The sequence below is a fragment of the Salvelinus fontinalis genome, chromosome 19 (genome assembly GCF_029448725.1).
Source record: "Salvelinus fontinalis isolate EN_2023a chromosome 19, ASM2944872v1, whole genome shotgun sequence".
NCBI lineage: Eukaryota > Metazoa > Chordata > Actinopteri > Salmoniformes > Salmonidae > Salvelinus > Salvelinus fontinalis.
Genome location: NC_074683.1, coordinates 4,002,188 through 4,023,753, shown reverse-complemented (window position 1 = coordinate 4,023,753; position 21,566 = coordinate 4,002,188). Strand labels below are relative to the sequence as shown.

The window sequence follows — 21,566 nt, the reverse complement described above, 5'->3', positions numbered from 1 at the left end:
AGCCGGTGTCTATTCCACAAGTTACCACCGGCTAAATCTATGACGTTAAAATGCCTATTTACTGTTCCATCCATTTTAGACTAACATTTAGTTTTCAACAGCGGGGATTTGTATAAACCTTGCTGTCTGTGTCTCCGACATTTGCAACATTGTTTCAAAATTCAAATTCGATCTCCAGCTGTTCCATAGTAAAGAAGGTGTCGGGGACCGGGACGAGACAGACAGGTAGGCAGCGTTTCTCAGCCAGTCGAAATCACAAATCAGTTTTTATGGATATATACAAAGAAATGTCAGTTGAAAAAAGGTCAAACGAAACAAAGTGCAGCTAGTTTGCAGTCTTTCCAGCTTCTATTTGAAGTGATTGTGTTAGCTGTGTTGTTGGCTAGCTCCACTGAACAACAGTCCTGACAAGTGAGCACATTTTCTTTGCCAGGCGAAATCGTTCCTCATTAGCTCATTGTTATGGATGTATCCAAATAAATGTCTCTAGAAAACGGCTTAAATAATTGCAAATGCAGCTACTTTGCTGTTATTCTGGCTGTAAGTTAGCCATAGTTGGCTAGCTAGCAAGCAACGGATAAGATTGTTGCCAGCCAGTATGGCAACATTTAGAACATTTAGAACGAACGACTGGATCGCGTCCATAGATACAGAACAAAAAGGCTGAGTGACTGGGTCGTGTCTCTAGCAACCCAAAAAATAGAACAAACGATCAGCCGGGCTTGGGTAGCAACCCGCGATTTGTCAAAGGATTAAATAGTATGAATAAATAAAGGGAACACTTAAACAACACAATGTAACTCCAAGTCAATCACACTTCTGTGAAATCAAACTGTCCACTTAGGAAGCAACACTGATTGACAATAAATTTCACATGCTGTTGTGCAAATGGAATAGACAAAAGGTGGAAATTATAGGCAATTAGCAAGACACCCCCAATAAAAGAGTGGTTCTGCAGGTGGTGACCACAGACCACTTCTCAGTTCCTATGCTTCCTGGCTGATGTTTTGGTCACTTTTGAATGCTGGCGGTGCTTTCACTATAGTGGTAGCATGAGACGGAGTCTACAACCCACACAAGTGGCTCAGGTAGTGCAGCTCATCCAGGATGGCACATCAATGCGAACTGTGGCAAGAAGGTTTGCTGTGTCTGTCAGCGTAGTGTCCAGAGCATGGAGGCGCTACCAGGAGACAGGCCAGTACATCAGGAGACGAGGAGGAGGCCGTAGGAGGGCAACAACCCAGCAGCAGGACCGCTACCTCCGCCTTTGTGCAAGGAGGAGCACTGCCAAAAAATGACCTCCAGCAGGCCACAAATGTGCATGTGTCTGCTCAAACGTTCAGAAACAGACTCCATGAGGGTGGTATGAGGGCCCGACGTCCACAGGTGGGGGTTGTTCTTACAGCCCAACACCGTGCAGGACGTTTGGCATTTGCCAAAGAACACCAAGATTGGCAAATTCGCCACTGGCGCCCTGTGCTCTTCACAGATGAAAGCAGGTTCACACGCACATGTGTCAGACGTGACAGAGTCTGGAGACGCCGTAGAGAACGTTCTACTGCCTGCAACATCCTCCAGCATGACTGGTTTGGCGGTGGGTCAGTCATGGTGTGGGGTGGCATTTCTTTGGGGGGCCGCACAGTCCTCCATGTGCTCGCCAGAGGTAGCCTGACTGCCATTAGGTACCGAGATGAGATCCTCAGACCCCTTGTGAGACCATATGCTGGTGCGGTTGGCCCTGGGTCCTTTCTAATGCAAGACAATGCTAGATCTCATGTGGCTGGAGTGTGTCAGCAGATCCTGCAAGAGGAAGGCATTGATGCTATGGACTGGCCCGCCCGTTCCCCAGACCTGAATCCAATTGAGCACATCTGGGACATCATGTCTTGCTCCATCCACCAACGCCACGTTGCACCACAGACTGTCCAGGAGTTGGCGGATGCTTTAGTCCAGGTCTGGGAGGAGATCCCTCAGGAGACCATCCGCCACCTCATCAGGAGCATGCCCAGGCGTTGTAGGGAGTTCATACAGGCACGTGGAGGCCACACACACTACTGAGCCTCATTTTGACTTGTTTTAAGGACATTACATCAAAGTTGGATCAGCCTGTAGTGTGGTTTTCCACTTTAATTTTGAGTGTGACTCCAAATCCAGACCTCCATGGGTTGATAAATTTGATTTCCATTGATAATTTTTGTGTGATTTTGTTGTCAGCACATTCAACTATGTAAAGGAAAAGTATTTAATAAGAATATTTCATTCATTCAGATCTAGGATCTGTTATTTTAGTGTTCCCTTTATTTTTTTGAGCAGTGTATATGTTGGTAATCCGTTGTATAAAAGTGATAATGCCCTCGAAGCCGACGTTTGGAGGATTTGTAACATATGACCAACACCATAACGTCGCAGAGAGCAGTCAGCTGTGCTGTAGAACTTGACACTCTAATCACAGCAGAACAGATATCATGAAAACTAGGGATGCACGATATATCGGTGAACATATCGGAATCGTCCAATATTAGCTTAAAATGCCAAAATCGGTATCGGCCTGAAATCACGTTTAACGCCGATGTAAAAAAAACGATGTCAAAGCTACCGTGCATACCTATATAACGTAGGGACATAACGTAATGATACCAGGTAAAATTCTGCGCTACATGTGCAACACAGCATTCCTAACCTAGCCCACAATGTCTGCTGTGTGGATCGAGCAGTCAACAAGTTGAGCAGTCATTTGAAAGAGTAAGAAAATTTCAGCGAAACAACTCAAAGGTGAAATCCATTAAAGTCAAGATAATTTAATTAATTCCCCTTGACAATCAATCTTTCTCTTTCGTGGGTGATGTTGGCTTTCGATGACTGGTCGAGCACCGGTACACACTACCAAGTGCGCTATTTTTCAGATGTTGCCCTACCGGAGTTACACAGTAATAGCGTCACTGCTATTAGCTTTACGACATACATACTATGGAACGCCGTTTGGGTCTTTGCGTGTCAAAAAAGATACAGTAGCACTGTTACCGCTGTACAAAAAAGTCTGCAAACACCGGCCACGAACGATCTGTTTACAATACTGCGTTGGTAATAAAGCATACTTTTCTTCTGGGGTAGCTAGCTTTAGCTTGGTAGTTTGGATTAGGCAAAATAGTGGAATTTAGGGTTTGCCTTCAAAATAAAAGTATGTCATTGACAGTTATGCAAACGAATACAAATTGTAGAATTATGCCACTTTACATTTTTACAAAATGTAACCTTTATTTAACCAGGTAGGCCAGTTGACAACAAGTTCTCATTTACAACTGCGACCTGGCCAAGACAAAGCAAAGCAGTGCGACATAAAAAATCGTACAGTCAATAACACAATGGAAATATCTGTATACAGTGTGTGCAAATGAAGTAAGGAGGTAAAGCAATAAATAGTCCAATAGTGGCGTAATAGTAATTACAATTTAGCAATTTACACTGGAGTGATATATGTGGAGATGAGGATATGCAAGTAGAAATACTGGTGTGCAAAAGAGCAGAAAAACAAAAACAAATATGGGGTGAGGTAGGTAGTTGGTTGGTTGGTTGGATGGGCTATTTACAGATGGGCTGTGTACAGCTGCAGCGATCGGTAAGCTGCTCTGACAGCTGACGCTTAAAGTTAGTGAGGGAGATATAAGTCTCCAACTTCAGTGATTTTTGCAATTAATTCCAGTCATTGGCAGCAGAGAACTGGAAGGAAAGGCGGCCAAAGGGGTGTTGGCTTTGGGGACGACCAGTGAAATATACCTGCTGGAGTGCGTGCTATGGGTGGGTGTTGCTATGGTGACCAGTGAGCTGAGATAAGGTGGAGCTTTACCAAGCAAAGACTTAAAGATGACCTGGAGCCAGTGGGTTTGGCGATGAATATGTAGTGAGGACCAGCCAACGAGAGCATACAGGTCGCAGTGGTGGGTAGTATATTGGGCTTTGGTGACAAAACAGTTGGCATTGTGATAGACTGCATCCAATTTGCTGAGTAGAGTGTTGGAGGCTATTTTGTAAATGACATCGCCGAAGTCAAGGATCGGTAGGATAGTCAGTTTTACGAGGGTATGTTTGGGAGTATGAGTGAAGGAGGCTTTGTTGCGAAATAGGAAGCCGATTCTAGATTTAACTTTGGATTGGAGATGCTTAATGTGAGTCTGGAAGGAGAGCCAGACACCTAGGTATTTGTAGTTGTCCACATATTCTAAGTTATAACCATCCAGAGTAGTGATGCTGGACGGGTGGGCAGGTGTAGGCAGCGATCGGTTGAAGAGCATGCATTTAGTTTTACTTGCATTTAAGAGCAGAGAGAGCAAGAGCGACATCATTGATACAGTTGAAGTCGGACGTTTACATTCACCTTAGCCAAATACATTTCAACTCAGTTTTTCACAATTCCTGACATTTATTCCATGTAAAAAATCACTGTCTTAGGTCAGTTAGGAACACCACTTTATTTTAAGAATGTGAAATGTCAGAATAATATTAGAGAGAATGATTTATTTCAGCTTTTATTTCTTTCATCACATGCTCAGTGGGTCAGAAGTTTACATACACTCACTTAGTTTTTGGTAGAATTGCCTTTAAATTGTTTAACTTGGGTCAAATGTTTCGGGTAGCCTTCCACAAGCTTCCCACAATAAGTTGGGTGAATTTTTGGCACATTCCTCCTGACAGAGCTGGTGTAACTGAGTCAGGTTTGTAGGCCTCCTTGCTCGCACTTTTTCAGTTCTGCCCACACATTTTCCATAGGATTGAGGTCAGGGCTTTGTGATTGCCACTCCAATACCTTGACTTTGTTGCCGTTTTGTCACAACTTTGAAAGAATGCTTGGGGTCATTGTCCATTTGGATGACTCATTTGCAACCAAGCTTTAACTTCCTGACTGATGTCTTGAGATGTTGCTTCAATATATCCACATCATTTTCCTCCCTCATGATGCCATTTATTTTGTGAAGCGCACCAGTCCCTCCTGCAGCAAAGTACCCCCAAAACATGAGGCTGCCACCCCTGTGCTTCACGGTTGGGATGGTGTTCTTCGGTTTGCAAGCATCCCCCTTTTTCTTCCAAAAATAGCAATGGTCCTTATGGCCAACAGTTCTACTTTTGTTTCATCAGACGAGGACATTTCTCCAAAAGTACAATCTTTGTCCCCATGTGCAGTTGAAAACCTTAGTCTGGCTTTTTTATGGCGGTTTTGGAACAGTGGCTTTTCCGTTGCTGAGCAGTCTTTCAGGTTATGTCGATACAGGATTCGTTTTACTGTGGATATAGATACTTTTGTACCTGTGTTCTCCAGCATCTTCACAAGGTCCTTTGTTGTTGTTCTGGGATTGATTTGTACTTTTCGCACCAAAGTACGTTAATCTCTAGGAGAAGAAAGTGTCTCCTTCCTGAGCGGTTTGACGACTGCGTGGTCCCATGGTGTTTATACTTGCATACTATTGTTTGTACAGATGAACGTGGTACCTTCAGGCGTTTGGAAATTGCTCCCAAGGATGATCCAGACTTGTGGAGGTCTACAATGTTTTTTCTGAGGTCTTGGCTGATTTCTTTTGATTTTCCCATGATGTCAAGCAGAGGCACTGAATTTGAAGGTAGGACTTGAAATACATCCACAGGTACACCTCCAATTGACTCAAATGATGTCAATTAGCCTATCAGAAGGTTATAAAGCCATGACATCATTTTCTGGAATTTTCCAAGCTGTTTAAAGGCACAGTCAACTTATTGTATGTAAACTTCTTACCCACTGGAATTGTGAAATAATCTGTTTGTAAACAATTGTTGGAAAAATGACTTGTGTCATGCACAAAGTAGATGTCCTAACCGACTTGCCAAAACTATAGTTTGTTAAGAAGAAATTTGCGGAGTGTTTGAAAAATTTGTTTTAATGACTCCGAACTAAGTTTATGTAAACTTCCGACTTCAAATGTATATACAGAGAAAAGAGTCGGACCGAGAATTGAACTCTGTGGCACCCCCATAGATACTGCCAGAGGTCCGGACAACAGGCCCTCCGATTTGACACACTGAACCCTATCTGAGAAGTAGTTAGTGAACCAGGCGAGGTAGTCATTAGTGAAATCAAGGCTGTTGAGTCTGCCGGCCTTGGCCAGGTCGATGAAGACGGCTGCACAGTTTAGTCTTTTATCGATTGTGGTTATGATATCGTTTAGAACCTTTAGCGTGGCTGAGGTGCACCCGTGACCAGCTCGGAAACCAGATTGCAAAGTGGAGAAGGTACGGTGGGATTCGAAATGGTCGGTGATCTGTTTGTTCACTTGGCTTTCAAAGACTTTTAGAATGGCAGGGCGGGATGGATATAGGTCTTTAACAGTTTGGGTCTTGAGTGTCTCCCCCTTTGAAGAGGGGGATGACCGTGGCCGCTTTCCAATCTTTAGGAATCTCAGACGATACGAAAGAGAGGTTGAACAGATTAGTAATAAGGGTTGCAACAATGGCGGCTGATAATTTTAGGAAGAGAGGGTCCAGATTATCTAGCCCATCTGATTTGAATTGATCCATATTTTGTAGCTCTTTCAGAACATCAGCTGTCTGGATTTGGGTGAAGGAGAAGCGGGGGGGGGGGCTTGGGCCAGTTGCTGCGGGGGGTGCAGAGTTGTTTGGGGTAGCCAGGTGGAAAGCATGGCCAGCCGTAGAGAAATGCTTATTGAAACGCACACTCAGCGGTCTAAACAAATGAAAAACGAAACAGCACAGCACAGCAAGTAAGTAAAATAAATAGGTTTTGATTATGCTTTACTGGTAATGGGGACATACGTAAATGCCAACAAAATAACTTTTTGGTCAGTGTGGTTTGTGTGTGTGAGTAACCTTTATTTAACTAGGCAAGTCAGTTTTGAACAAATTCTTATTTACAATGGTGGCCCGGACGACGCTGGGCCAATTGTGTGCCGTCCTATGGGCCTCCCAATCACGGCCGGATGTGATACAGCCTGGATTCGAACCAGGGACTGTAGTGATGCCTCTTGCACTGAGATGCGTCCATGTGTGTGTGTTTATTTATTATATATATTTTTTATTACTATTTAAATGTATTAGAATGCTTGAAAGGCTACAAAAAAATATATATATATATTGGCTATCAGTATCGGTTTTTGGTGCAAGGAAAATATTGGATATCGGTATCGGCCAAAAATGTCATATCAGTGCATCACTAATGAAAACGAATTTGTGGATTAGGTAGAACTTCACTACACTAGCTAGCTAGCTACAGGGAGTATTCAGCATTCAGTGTGTGAACTAGCATTGTTAGCATCCATGCCTTTTGTTTCATATGGATTGATTTTGAGACTGGTTCAGCCAGCAAGCAGACAAGATTTGTGCACATTTAGATTTTCAGAAATACTAATTCTGCCACCACAAAACACCTTAGCAAGATTAACTCTGACTCTTTTCAGGATGAAAGGGAGTTCAGTGGACAATGTCCCCGTGGTAACATTTTTGAATGTTAGGACAGAATATTGTAGCCAAACTTCTTTTTAGCTATCCAATGAGTGTTGGCCAGTTATCTGTCAGTTATCTGTCAGATCAGTTGATATACTGAACAAAAACATAAACGCAACATGAAACAATTTCAATGATTTTACTTAGTTACAGTTCATATAAGGAAATCAGGCAATTTAAATAAATTCATTAGGCACTAATCTATGGATTTCACATGAGCAGGGGCACAACCATGGGTGGGCCTGGGAGGGTATATGCCCACATACTTGAGCCAGGGTCACCCACTGGGGAACCAGGCCCAGCCAACTAGAATTAGTTTTTTTTTCGCACAAAAGGGCATTATTACAGACAGATATATTCCTCAGTTTCATCAGCTGTCCAGGTGGCTGGTCTCAGACGATCCCGCAGGTGAAGAATCCGGATGTGGAGGTCCTGGGCTTGCGTGATTATACTTGTTCGGGAGTTGTGTGGCCGGTTGTACGTACTGCCAAATTCTCTAAAACAATGTCGGAAGCGGTTTATGGTAGAGAAACAAACATTACATTTTCTGCCAAACAGCTCTGGTAGACATTCCTGCAGTCAGCATGCCAATTGCACGCTCCCTCAAAACTTGAGACATCTGTTGCATTGTGTTGTGTGACAAAACTGCACATTTTAAACTGGCCTTATATTGTCCCCAGCACCAAGTGCACTTGTGTAATGATCATGCTGTTTAATCAGCTTCTTGATATGCCACATCTGTCAAGTGGATTGATTAGCTTGGCAAAGGAGAAATGCTCACTAATAGGGATGTAAACAAATTTGTGCACAACATTTGAGCGAAATAAGCTTTTTGTGCAAATGGAACATTTCTGGGATCTTTTATTTAATCTCATAAAACATTGGAACAACACTTTACATGCTGCGTTTATATTTTTGTTCAGTATATAATGGGAATCAAAAACTGACTTTGACCACAGCAATATTTCAAGGCTGTAGCTAGGTTTCCATCCAATTGGCGACAGATTTTCATGCAAATATTCTAAAATCAGCATAAAGAAAAATATACGCATTTTCCCACCAGTTGTGTGTTTCTACCAAACGGACTTCTTGCGGTTAAAAATCAGTACATGATGACCTGGTGCCCACAAAATATACTTTTTTACTCAAGTTTTCATGTACTGAATAAAAATCCAAAGTTTCCATCGCATTTTCAACTACCCATATTTTTCACATATAAACTGTCCCGTTGTAACGATGTGCGCTGAGAGTCGGGAAGCAAGTTCAGGGAGTGAGTGTTTTAATAAATAAACAACATAACACAAAATAAGAACCACGGACAACGCACAGACATGACACAGAAACAATAACTCCTGGGGAAAAAAACAAAGGTAGTGACATATATAGGGAAGGTAATCAGGGGAGTGATGTCCAAGTGTGCGTAACGATGGTGACAGGTGTGCGCGATCACGAGGAGCCTGGTGACCTAGAGGCGGGAGAGGGAGCACACGTTAAATAACAAATGTGCCTACTCTGGTCTTGGCACGTGTGCTCTAGCCAACATATCACAGATACAGTGCGAGTAGGTTGTGCATGATCAGATTATTATGGATAAGAAGAATATAAGAATATTTGTATTTGTCAAACCGCAGTCAAGCATCGATTGATTATCTATGCAAAGTAACTTTACCCCACCCTCCATGTACAAATTACCTCAACTAACCTGTACCACCGCACACTGACTCAGTACTGGTACCCCCTCTATAGCCTCGTTATTGCTATTCTTATTGTGTTACTTTTTCTTATTATTTTTTTTACTTTAGTCTATTTGGTAAATATTTTCTTAACTCTTCTTGAACTGCACTGTTGGTTATGGGCTTGTAATTACGCATTTCATGCATGGTAAGGTCTACACTTGTTGTATTTGGCACATGTGACAAATAAAGTTTGTTTTGATTTGATCACCTTGTCACCAGAATAAGACCCTCAATATTTATTGGAAAGGAGCATCAAGCTCACAACCGTCCACTTTCACCACCCTGTGAAGTTCATCATCATTTATTTAATCTGTAGCCTAATATACTGTATGGTTTCCCGAGTCATAGACAGCACACCATATCATCACGTGACTCTTAGTTTACTTCGATATGATGTTTCTTATATAAATATTTGTGCATAATGGCATTTCCACTACCATTTATTGCATACTTAATTTTACCGACACAAAAAGATCCCACCATGTCGAACGAACAAATCATCAGTCTGCATTTAGAGAATTGTTCTGAAACTTCCTGTTTCCGTCACAGCTGTCATGTTGTTGTTGTTTTTTATACGGTATGACTCACATGAAAACTGTGGATGGAAACGTAGCTTGTGTCATGTTTTTTTCATTCTCCCATCCCTATAAGATCTGAGACGTCTATATATTGTTGACAAAACTGCAGACATTTTCTTCACCAGAACTCAAGAAAATTGAGATGACTCTGATTGAGGCCTCTTTTCCCCAGCACTTGCTCAGAGACTGGGCAAACATTTGTTTCCATTACAGTTTTATCTACTTTTATCTATCTACTTTAGGTTATTATTTGAAGTCAGGTGATATACTGATGCTAGGACTGAAGAGGAGCAGACATGAAAGAAAGGGAAGAAGGCAAAATAAACACAGAATTTACATTCCATGGCCGCTGTGAAGCTGGGACCTCACATCTAGACAAAACAATACAAGTATACTGTCTCTCCTGTTTTCTTCTTCCAGAAAGCTGCTGTTTGATTCACTTCCAAGGGAGCGTGTTTATCTTAGTCTTAAAATCACTGTCACAAAAGTATCATAAGGAGGTTGACAACTAAATGTTTCTGAATTGAGGCATATTACTTGATGCACTGAGTTGCCTCAGAAGTAAGAAATTAGAAAACCATTAGAAAACCATGATTGTGTGTGAGAGAAATGGAGAGAAAGAACCAGACAGTGGCGAGAGATAATCTGTATAAAATGACAAAGATTGGAGGATGGAAACCTGAAAAACAGAGAACCTGTGGTCTTTGGCCAGCAGATGGTGACACTGTCAAGATGGTGAGAGATGATGTGGTTATTTTTGAGTGAAGGTAGTGGCATGGGCAGTGTATTTGTGTGACCACTCCAAGGCTAAATTCCCACTAACAACTTTTATGGCCAAATGACCAAAAGTAGTGCACTATATAGGGAAAATGTGGGCTTTTTTTATGCAGACCATGTGAATCGTAGACACCTTGCTTAATTTTCCCATGGGAGTCATGTAGAGCTTTATATCCTTCCATTAATCTTCAATTAAGTAATTTTTGCTGTCTCCCTAACAGAACAATATAGTGATAGATGGATGATACCCTCCCTTATGGAAAAAACTAATGATTTCACATGTGAAATTTCCACGTTTTAGTGTGGATATACACTATATATACAAAGGTATGTGGACACCCCATTAAATTATTGTATTCAGCTATTTCAGGCACACCCGTTGCTGACAGGTGTATAAAATAGAGCACACAGCCATGCAATCTCCATAGACAAAAATTGACAGTATAATGGCCTTACTGAAGAGCTCAATGACTTTCAATTTGGCACAGTCATAGGATTCCACCTTTCCAACAAGTCAGAGCTGCCTCAGTCAACTGTAAGTGCTGTTATTGTGAATTGGAAACGTCTAGGAGCCACAACGCCTCAGTCGCGAAGTGATAGGCCACACAAGCTTACAGAATGGAAACGCCGAGAGCTGAAGCTCGTAAAAATCGCCTGTCCTCGTTTGCAACACTCACTACCAAGTTCCAAACTGCTTCAGAAAGCAACGTCAGCACCAGAACAGTTCGTAGGGAGCTTGATGAAATGGATTTCCATGGACGAGCAGCCGCACAGAAGCCTAAGATTACCATGCGCAATGCCAAGTGTTGGATGGTGTGGTGTAAAGCTCACTGCCATTGGACTCTGGAGCAGTGGAAAACTACTCTCGACCACTGCTACTCTAACTTCTGCAATGCATACAAAGCCCTCCCCCCGCTCTCCTTTCGGCAAATCAGACCACGACGCCTTCTTGCTTGTTCAATCTTATTGGCAGAAACTCAAACAGGATGTACCAGTGACGAGAGCCCTTCAACGCTGGTCTGACCAATCGGAAGCCACACTTCAAGATTTTTTGATCACACGGACTGGAATATGTTCCTGTCAAACTCAGAGAACAACATTGACCTATACGCTGACTCGGTGAGTGCGTTTATAAAGAAGTGCATTGCAGATGTTGTACCCACTGTGACTATTAAAACCTATCCTAACCAGAAACCGTGGATGGATGGTAGTATTTGCGCAAAACTGAAAGCGCGATCCACCGCATTTTACCATGGAAAGAGGTCTGGAAATATTGCTGAATATTAACAGTGTTGTTATTCCCTCCGCAAGGCAATCAAGCAAGCGAAATGCCGGTACAGGGACAAGGTGGAGTCGCAATTCAACGGCTCAGACACGAGACATATGTGTCAGGGTCTACAGGAAATCACTGACTACAAAAACAAAAACAGCCATGTCACGGACACCGACGTCTCACTTCCAGACAAACTAAACACCTTCTTTGCCCGCTTTGAGGATAATACAGTGCCACGGTTGTGGCTCGCTAAAAAAGACTGCATCCCCCCTCTCCTTCTCCGTAGCTGACTTGAGTAAAACATTTAAACTTGTTAACCCTCGCAAGGCTGCTGGCCCAGACGACATCCCTTGCCGTGTCCTCAGAGCATGCGCAGACCAGCTGACTGGTGTTTACGGACATATTCAATTGCTCCCTATCCCAGTCTGTTATCCCAACATGTTTCAAGATGGCTACCATTGTTCCTGTACCCAATAAGGCAAAGTTAACTGAACTAAATGGCTATTGCCCCGTAGCACTCACTTCTGTCATCATGAGGTACTTTGAGACACTAGTCAAGGATCATATCACCGCCACCTTACCGGCCACCCTAGTCTCACTTCAGTTTGCATACCGCCCCAACAGGGCCACAGATGACGCATTTGCCAGAACACTGCACACTGCCCTATCCCATCTGGACAAAAGGAATACCTATGAAAGAATGCTGTTCATTGACTACAGCTCAGCATTCAACACCATAGTACCCTCCAAGCTCATCATCAAGCTGGCGGCCCTGGGTCTCAACCCCACCCTGTGCAACTGGGTCCTGAACTTTCTGATGGGCCGCCCCCAGGTGGTGAAGATAGGAAACAACATCTCCACTTCGCTGACCCTCAACACTGGGGCCCCACAAGGGTGTGTACTCTGCCCTCTCCTGTACTCCCTGTTCACCCATGACTGCGTGGCCATGTACTCCTCCAACTCAATCATCAAGTTTGCAGACGACACAATGGGCCTGTAGTGGGCCTGATCACCAAAAACGATGAGACAGCCTACAGGGAGGAGGTGAGGGCACTCGGAGTGTGGTGTCAGGAAAACAACCTCTCACTCAATGTCAACAAAACATAGGAGATGATCGTGGACTTCAGGAAACAGCAGAGGGAGCACCACCTATCCACATCGAAGGGACAGCAGTGGAGAAGGTGGAAAGTTTTAAGTTCCCGGGCATACACATCACAGACAAACTGAAATGGTCCACCTACACAGACAGTGTGGTGAAGAAGGCGTAACAGCACCTCTTCCACCTCAGGAGGCTGAAAAACCCAGACAAACCTTTACAGATGCACAATCGAGAGCATCCTGTCGGGCTGTATCACAGCCTTGTACGGCAACTGTACCGCCCTCAACCGCAAGGTTCTCCAGAGGGTGGTGCGGTCTGCACAATGCATCTCCGGGGGAAAACTACCTTCCCTCCATAACACCTACAGCACCCGATGTCACAGGAAGGCTAAAAAAATAATCAAGAACAACAACCACCCAAGCCACTACCTGTTCACACCACTATCATCCAGAAGGCGAGGTCAACAGGTGCATCAAAGCTGGGACCGAGAGACTGAAAACAGCTTCTATCTCAAGGCCATCAGACTGCTAAACAGCAATCACTAACTCAGAGAGGCTGCTGCCTACATTGAGACCCAGTCACTGGACACTTTAATAAATGGATCACTAGTCACTTTAAACAATGCCAGTTTAAATAATGGCACTTGAATAATGTTAACATATCTTACATTATTCATATCACATGGATATACTGTATTTTATACCATCTACTGCACCTTGCCTATGCCACTCGGCCATTGCTCATCCATATACTATATGTACATATTCTCAATTGCCCTTTAGTTTTGTGTGTATTAGGTAGTTGTTGGGGAATTGTTAGATTACTTGTTAGATATTACTGCTCTGTCAGAACTAGAAGCACAAGCATTTCGCTACACTCATTAAGATATGCTAACCACATGGATGTGACCAATAAAATTTTATTTTATTTTGACAACTAATGGGAAGCCTTCCCAGAAGAGTAGAGGATGTTATAGCAGCAAAGGGGGGACCAACTCCATATAAACGCCCATGATTTTGGAATGAGATGTTCAACTAGCTGGTGTCCACGTACTTTTGGTCAACTAGTGTATTTTAATATGAGATTTCACAGGCGATGCCCTGCAAATAAGAATTAGTCATTAGGATATCTCGAGAATCAATGTGTTTTCATATACATACTTGACACACTTTGACATACATTGTGTTTGTTTATTTATATAGTAATTATTACTCAACATGTCCTCACCTAGGATTTGAAGTCAAAACCTCTTGGTTGACAGCATTCCGATCTTCCTGCTACGCCACCATGTCTGAGTCTACAGGAGAACTGATTTCATGTGTATTCCAACACTTTGGACTTCAAACTAAATCGCAGCTTTGTTAAAATACACTCAAGGAAAACTATTAAATGTATAAAATAAAATAAAATGTTCATTGTCACATGCTTCTAGTAACAACTAGTAAGGTTGCAAGATCGAATCTTTGAACTGACAAGGTAAAAATCTGTCGTTCTACCCCTGAACAAGGCAGATAACCTATGCCGTCATTGAAAATAAGGATTTGTACTCGCCTTGTTAAATAACGTTTAAAAAAATAGAGGTGACTCTTACAGTGAGGGAAGATGTGTGTGAATAGCACCCAATTTACAGGAAATAGATGCCCTCTCACTTAAGCTTAAGAGTTGCTTCCAAGAAATTATAAGCTAATTAATGGCTGTTATGAATTTGACAGATTTTAGGGCATCTATAACTGTTAACAATGTTATTTTAGTCAACTCTGTGACTGTTTGAGTAAATTAATGGTTTGGGGTCAAAAGATGTGTGAATGAGATTTCTTTTAGAAACAGGCTTTCAAGAAATTACAGATTCAGCAATGCGGAAAGTCGCCCACAAAGACTCTGGCATGGACAGCTGTTGAGACACAAAGGATGTTATTACAGTCACTTAGAGTGGCTTTAATTTGGTTGGCAACGTTTTGAGGATGGAATCTGTCGATCTGTTTGGGCAGTATGTGAATTGGAGTGGGTCCAGGGTTTCTGGGGTGATGGTGTTAATGACCATCCTTTCAAAGCATTTAATGGCTACAAATGTGTGTGCTATGGGGCGGCAGTAATTTAGACAGGTGTTCTTGGGCACAGGGACTGTGGTGGTCTGCTTGAAACATATAGGTATTACAGACTGGGTCAGGGAGAGGTTGAAAATGTCAGTGAAGAAACTTGTCAGCTGGTCAATGCATGCTCTGTGTATGCATGCTGGTAATCCGTCTGGCCCTGCGTTCTTGTGAATGTTAACCTGTTTAAAGGTCTTACTCACATTGGCAATGGAGAGCGTGATCACACAGCTGTCTAGAACAGCTGTTGCTCTCACGCATGGTTCAGTGTTGCATGCCTCGAAGCGAGCATATAAGGCATTTAGCTCGACTGGCAGGCTTGCATCACTGGGCAGCACTCGGGTGGGTTCCCCTTTGTAATTCGTGTGGGTTTGCAAGCCTGGCCACATCTGACGAGCATCAGAGCCAGTCAGTGGTGTAGAGTACTTAAGTAAAAATACTTGAAAGTACTACTTAAGCATTGTTTTTGGGTATCTGTTCTTTACGATTTATATTTTTGACAAATTTTACTTCACTGCATTCCTAAAGAAAATGATACATTTTACTCCATACATTTTCCCTGGCACCCAAAGTACTCATTTCCAAGACTTAGCAGGACAGGAACATTTCCCAATTCACACACTCATTAGAACATCCCTGGTCATCCCTACAGCCTCTGATTTGGCAAACATGCTTTGTTTGTAAATTATGTCTGAGTGTTGGAGCATGCCCTTGGCTATCACGTTTGAGGTAAGACCCAGACCCAGATGCAGACAATGTTGAATTAACAACAGTTGATTAATCCAACAGGGGCAGGCAAAAGACAGGTCAAGGCAGGCATGGGTCAGTTATCCAGATAGGTGGGGCAAAGGTACAGGACGGAAGGCAGGCTAACAGTTAGGGCAGGCAGGAAAGGTCAAAACCGGGAAAACTAGAAAACAGGAACAGAGGGAAAAGCGCTGATAGGCTTGACGAAACAAAACAAACTGGCAACAGAGAAACAGAGAAACAGGAGACAAAGGGCTGTGAGACATGGGTTTAACTCTGGACAGGTGGGATGTATACGAAGGGTATGGAGCAACAGAAGATGAACAGCATAGGGGCTAATCATTTTGGAGATGGGAAACGGGCCAATAAACCGGGGGGAGAGTTTGCGGGATTCCACGCGGAGGGGCAGATCCAGGCTGGATAGCCAAACCTTCTGTCCGAGACGATATTGGGGAGCCGGGGTCCGATGGCGATCCGCTTGTCGTCGATACCTGGAGGTGGTCTTGAGGAGGGCCGACCGGGCTCTGGGCAGAAGGTATATCGACCTCTTCTTCCTGCTCGGGGAAGAGCGGGGCTGATGCCCCAGGGAACACTCAAATGGCGATAGGCCCGTGGCAGAGCAGGGAAGGGTGTTGCGGGCATATTCCACCCACATATTCCACCCATATTCCACCCACACAAGCTTCCACCCACACAATTTCTGCATTTCCTGCTCTCATTTGAGATCATTTCCACACAAGATATGGGCAAAAATATTAGGCCTTACTTTTATCCAAATGTTGCAATTGCGATTTAGATCAAAACACTTGGGTGAACTTTTGGAATCATGGAAATACAATGTTTGTTATAATTCGATAGTTAGAATATAAATAATAGTGGGCACTTTGAATACAGTGTTTGACATGACAACAAATGAAAATGCCATGGACGAGTTATTGTGACAGGGTAGGAATCAAAGTGATGTTCCGTGTTTCCTAGGGGACCCTATAATCTTTGGCTACATTAAATCTTTATTCATATAGCCAACATATTCATGCTTTGCCTAATTCCGCTTTGATTTAGAAGATACTGTTGCACAAACAACATGCTGATTTAGGCCTCCACCAGCACTGGTATCAGGCTGTATTAGCTAGCTACGTTTTCCAGCTAACTAGCGATTAGCGTTAGTGGATAACACAATTTCGCTTAACTTGCTCAGAAAATACAAACTAGCTGTGTGCAGATGTAAGAAACACAAACTAATATTCTAATTATAGAATGCTTGTGGATTTATATTAAGATCAAATTGGAAACAACATTATTGTCAATGTGCTGCATTGTCTAGAGGCGAAGGAAACGCACACCTATTTAGGTGAGGTGCTGGCTAGTGGAGTGGAACACCTAAAAAAACAAAGGAGAGCCGCACACTCTAGGAGCTCAGATGCAAAAATGTTATGTCCAACGTTTCGACAGACACGCTGTTTTCATCAGGGTATAATGACAAACTCTGCGGGGTGAATCATTTATATAGTGTCAAAAGAAACACAGGTGTAAGTAATCATGGCCGGGTGTGGCCTGATATTATTGCTTAGTTCTCATATATTAAAATAGCATACAAAAAACATAAATGGATAGCGTACGATCACAGTTTGGCTAAATAAGCCTACAAACCTTTACAATAGCAAAATCACAATAATCACAAGAATGGCTTCAGATCAAAGTCTACGTTGAGACCGAAGGGAGCAAGGGTATTTAAATTAAAGATCCAGGCAGCCTCTCGTTTAACAATAAATTGTCGAGGTCACCCCTCTCCTTTACTTTAGCTCAATGCGGATGTTTTCACAATTCCTGACATTTAACCAAGTAAAATTTCCCTGTTTTAGGTCAGTTAGGATCACACTTTATTTTAAGAATGTGAAATGTCAGAATAATAGTAGAGAGAATGATTTATTTCAGCTTTTTGACCCATTCCTCCTGACAGAGCTGGTGTAACTGAGTCAGGTTTGTAGGCCTCCTTTCTCGCACATGCTTTTTCAGTTCTGCCCACAAATTTTATGTAGGTTTGAGGTCAGGGCTTTGTGATGGCCACTCCTATACCTTGACTTTGTTGTCCTTAAGCCATTTTGCCAAAACGTTGGAAGTATGCTTGGGGTCATTGGCCATTTGGAAGACCCATTTGCGACCAAGCTTTAACTTCCTGAGTTAAACAGTTCTATGTTTGTTTCATCAGACCAGAGGACATTTTTCCAAAAAGTACGATCTTTATCCTCATGTGCAGTTGCAAACCGTAGTCTGGCTTTTTTATAATGGTTTTGGAGCAGTGGCTTCTTCCTTGCTTTAAGGTTATGTCTATATAGGGCTCGTTTCACTGTGGATATAGATACTTTCGTACCTTTTTCCTCCAGCATCTTCACAAGGTCCTTTGCTGTTGTTCTGGGATTGATTTGCGCTTTTCACACCAAAGTACAGTTATCTCTAGGAGACAGAATGCGTCTCCTTCCTGAGCAGCATGACGGCTGCGTAGTCCCATGGTGTTTATACTTGCGTACTATTGTTTGTACAGATGAACATGGTACCTTCAGGCATTTGGAAATTGCTCCCAAGGATGAACCCGACTTGTGGAGGCCTACCGTTTTTTTCTGAGGTCTCTTTTGGGGGCACACTCCAACTCTCAGACATAATTTATAAACTAAGCATTTGTGTTTAGTGAGTCCGCCAGATCAGAGGCAGTAGGGATGACCAGGGATGTTTTCTTGATAAGTGCATGAATTAGACCACTTTCCTATCCTGCTAAGCATTCAAAATATAATGAGTACTTTTTTGGGTGTCAGGGAAAATGTATGGAATAAAAAGTACAATATTGTTTTTTGGAATATAGTGAAGTAAAAATAAAAGTTGTCAAAAATTATAAATTCCTACTGCCTCTGATCTGGCAGACTCACTAAACACAAATGCTTCGTTTGTAAATTATGTCTGACTGTTGAAGTGGCTATCCGTAAATTTAAAAAACAAGAAAATCATGTGGTCTGGGTTGCTTAATATAAGGAATTTGAGATGATTAATACTTTTACTTTTGATACCAAATACTTTTAGATTTTTACTCAAGTAGTATTTTACTGGGTGACTTTCACTTTTACCTGAGTAATTTTCTTTTAAAGTATGACAGTTGCGTATTTTTTCCATCACTGGTGGTTTCATAGTTTTGATGTCTTCACTATTATTCTACAATGTAGAAAATAGTAAAAATATAGAAAAACCCTTGAATGAGTAGGTGTGTCCAAACTGTTGACTGGTACTGTATGTTATCACATTAACTTCTCATAAGATCACGTGACCTGGTGAATTCATGTGGTTTTTCCGTAAGGACTGTCTCCCCCTTCTCCAAAATGAGGCATCTGTTTCCTCCACAGGAGTTAATTCAATTAAACCATACAAAAACAGACTTTTTAGCACAAAGGGAAGTTCATGTGAAATGGAAAACCAATGTGACGGACACAGTTTCGCAGCCAGTCAAGCGTGCCCCTTTACAACTGCCTATGGGGCTATTTGCATAAGCCACCGCCATTGGACAGAATCACTATCGCTAAGGTTACTATTGCGCTTGTGAAGAAACACTTGTCAGAAGTTGAGTGACAAAGTAAACCCCTTCAAACCAACCTACCCCTTCTTTCAATGTATCGAAAACGTGGTCTGAGTCCTGATAAACTTTCCTTGTGTTTTAGTCTCCAATAACCCTGTCTTTTCTCCTAGCATGGGCTGGTCAATGCCCCGTGTCAATCCCAACAGGAGGAGCTGAAATATCTACTCCTTACTCACACTGCACTTGCCGCTGCACAACGCCACAAAGCATAACACAGTATAATATAAATCCAAAAGCTTTGTAAAATGTAATAAGATATTTACATGCCTAGGATATCATACATTTTGTCCATTGTCCACTCATCATTAGCCTTTGCCTTCAGTGATCATCATCCATATGTATTGCTGCATTAACATGGATGTCACGAATAGCACATGTGGAGTGTATTGACTTAATGTATGACCACATGTGAACCTGCCAAGTAACTCTCATTGGTTTCTTGGAAAGCTTCCAGGAGATGACGCAATCCACGGTGCGCCCTCATTAAGGGGGTGTGGTGTGAACTCGGTGAGGTGACAGGGTACCCCGGGGACTAGCAGCTCTAAGGGGGTGTGGTGCTGTGTTTACAGCAGTATCCAGTTCTCTCTCACACATGCACACACACACACACAAACTGAAGTTAGGCCCCCTGGTCCACTCTGTTGTTCTGTACAGGCGCTTCCTGCTGGGGACACAGTGTTTCCTGTGCAGAGCCTGTTGATGGAAACTATTTTTTTTTCTCCATCCACGATGGTGTTGGAGAACACACCCCATCCAATCCGCTTGCAGCTCTACTGCTTCCCCAGCTGACCTGGCCGCTGCTAGGGAACAGATTGTTCTGGGTGTCTTTGTTTATGCCGGACGCGCGCACACACACACACACACACACACACACACACACACACACACACACACACACACACACACACACACACACACACACACACACACACACACACACACACACACACACACACACACAAAAACTGAGTTGAACACCATATCAACACCTCCCCTGCTACTTTCTTTACATGATATAATCTCTCCTTATCTGAAAATCACCCATTTCAATGTAGTTGTTGTGATAGAATAAAGGCATATAAAAACATGGGTGTCCGTGACGTTACAGTAAAGGCGATGATGATAAGAGGTGTCAACACATCTAGTGTGTATGAAAGAGAATGCAGGATCGTGTCCCTCCTGGTGCCTTGTAGATTCGGGGGATAGAAATCCTACATATCCGCTTGAGGATATCACTAGGAGAGGCATTTGCCATGCAATCTCTGGGAAAATGAAAAACACGACTCCATTGTGGAAGTGCCATAAATCTATTTCAGCTTCAAAGGAGGACAAGCCGACCTGAATGTTAGCACTGTGTCGTGCCGCTAACTCATCTCACACTCAATGGTGGATATAGGAGAGTGTTGTTATTATTTACCTCCTATATCCCCTCCCTCGAACTCCGACAGAAGACACTGTTGTCAATGAAGCAAACTAAGGAACCAGTCAAAGTTCCAACAAATGTGTCAGGTTGAAACGTTTTCCATTTAGCGCCTGCTATAACACAAAGGGTGACCCTAGCCTGCCTGGCCCCTCATTGGCTCCTGGCTGTGCACCTGACCTCTTCACCCCACCCCATCCCTGGTTCTGCTGACCATCACACTCTTCTCCCAAGCTATATGTTTCACTCTTTGAGTACTCCAAAATAAATGTCTTTGACTTTATTGTGTAAATCCTTTACAGTTTTAAATGTATCCATTTTTGTTTCAACATAGCAATGGAAAAACAATACATATTTCTTTCATATCTAGAACGTAGTATGTGAAAAGGTTTAAAAGGTCAGTTAAAATCAACAAATGGGTTTCTGTTTTGGTCTCTCAACTACAGCTGTTACTCTATCACATTTAGAGACCCTTCTCTCAGATCCCCTATCCATAGCACTTCTGGGTCATTCCTCTCTCACACTCTCAGCTTTAGACCTTGCCTCTAAATCCTGCGAAGAGTACCATGCCCGTATTGCCACTAAATCACACACAAAAGGTTATGTGTCTATACCTAATGTATTGAAGGTAAATATATTCTTTACCATAATGAACTGACCGTAAATAAGCTGTGGTCCTTTTAACAAACAGTGTGGTGAGATATGGAGAGCTTAGTCTTGGCAGGTTGGCTGGCTGGAAAGGTTT

General features: G+C 42.7%; 1 protein-coding gene across 5 annotated transcripts in view; it reads left to right on the top strand.

Annotated features, from left to right (window-relative positions):
* tns1b (tensin 1b) overlaps positions 1-21,566 on the top strand; it is a 268,646-nt gene that overhangs the window by 28,172 nt on the left and 218,908 nt on the right. The gene's annotated exons all lie outside the window — the stretch shown is intronic.